Source organism: Condylura cristata, unplaced genomic scaffold (assembly GCF_000260355.1).
Source record: "Condylura cristata isolate star-nosed mole 26May11 unplaced genomic scaffold, ConCri1.0 scaffold00001, whole genome shotgun sequence".
NCBI classification, from domain to species: Eukaryota; Metazoa; Chordata; class Mammalia; order Eulipotyphla; family Talpidae; genus Condylura; species Condylura cristata.
In genome coordinates, this window is record NW_004567102.1 from 86,817,225 (window position 1) to 86,818,992 (window position 1,768).

Consider the following 1,768-nt stretch of genomic DNA (forward strand, 5'->3'; position numbering starts at 1 on the left):
GGGAAGCAGCAGACAAGAGGAGAGGTCTGCTGCACCCTGTGGGTCACGTTCCTGATGGGATCGAACTCAGGCTGCAGTGACTGCTGATAGCTTCATAGTGATGAGACTCAACCTCTTGTGCAAACAAAGAGGACCCAGACTTTTTAAATATGGGGGAGTACAGAAAATAGTCACCTATGTATTCACATGGCTTATAATTGAAAAGCAGAATTGGTGAAGTACAGTGTTGTTGAAAGCTTTGTCCACAGACAGCGAGTATGTCTCCTACTATCTTTTGGGTTTACAGTGAAGGAGAAAATGTTTTTAATGTGAAAATCAGTTTTATGTCTTATTTTGAAGATTAAGTGTTGAGGTCTATGGTGGATAACTTTGGAATCTAGCTTTTTATACATGTAGTTGAGGTAAAAATGTGAATTTGCTAAAAGTACAGTGTTTTCTGACTTTAGGTAATACTTTGTAACTAAGGAACTGCAGAAAGGGGCTGGGGTACTTGAAGCAGGTGCAACCTGAAAATGGTGCCTTTCTGGCACACAGGTGTGTCCTGTGGTGTGTCAGAATGCTCCACTTATGTCTTCAGTTAACCTTTGCAGTCTTTTCAAGTAAGTAAATCTGTGATGATGAAGCATTTTAGTGTGTACTGAAATACTAAATATTCCCCGGGTTTATCAAGTATTGTGGGCTTTGACTTTGGTTTTTATTAATTGTTTTTTTAGCATGCCCATGCCTGGTTTAAGCAAAAAGGAAATCTGTTTTGATGGTATGTAGTTGTTGATATCTAGGAGGGAATTTTTTAGCTGATGATTTTCTGACTTACAGGCCTACTGTGTTATCGCCAGTTGCCTGGTGTCTGTTGTCTGCTACACAACATTCACTCGGGCAGAGAGAAATGTTGACTGCAGTCAGTAGTACTCATTTCTGGAATTGGGTGCCTGTTCTGAGAGAGTGCAGTGAGAGTTGCTCAGGTCGTAATCCAAAGAGCAGCCTCAGGAGCAGTGGGTTTGAGTCCTGGCTCTACCAGGTATCCACTTCGGGGCTGGCTAACGTCTCAGTCTCTGAAGCTCCCGGTTCCCTTACAAGAAGGTCAAGGGGTGTGAGTGACGCGCTCACAGCTGTGGCGTGCGCAGTGGCTGCCTCTACCACCAGCTGTGAGCACCGGATCCCTTGGCCCAGGTACTCCAAAAGTAAGTTTCTATTTACTTATTTTTAAAGATTTGTTTATGCATACAGGACTCACCAGAGACGGGAGTAGAAGAACAGGCAGAATGACGACGTACACTGCTGAGGGGGGCAGGGGGCGGGTCAGGAGAGGTCTGCCGCGACCTGTGGGTCAGCTCCCTGGCCAGGATTGAGCTTGTGCTGCAGTGGCAGTGGACAACAAGCTTCCTAGTGCTGCGCTTTAACCAGGGAGGGCCCCAGCAAGAGTGGATTGTTTGGATAATCATTGCTAGAAGAGGGCCCTCCTAGGTGGTGCAACGAGTTAAAGTGAAGCACTAGTTCCATCCAGGCCAGACCCACAGGGCGTGCATGCCTGCTGCTTCCCTCAGCAGTGGATTTCACTCCATCTATCTGTTCTGCCCCCCTACACTGTCTCTGGTGAAGGCTGTCACCCCACCACACCTCTGGCCTGTACCCCAGTTCTTGCATGCATAAATAAATCTTAAAAAATCTGCTGGAAGAAGATACAATGGAGCAAAGAAAATTTGTTCAGCAAGTGGTGCTGGGAAAACTGGGAAGCTACATGCAAAAAAATGAAACTAGATCACTGCCT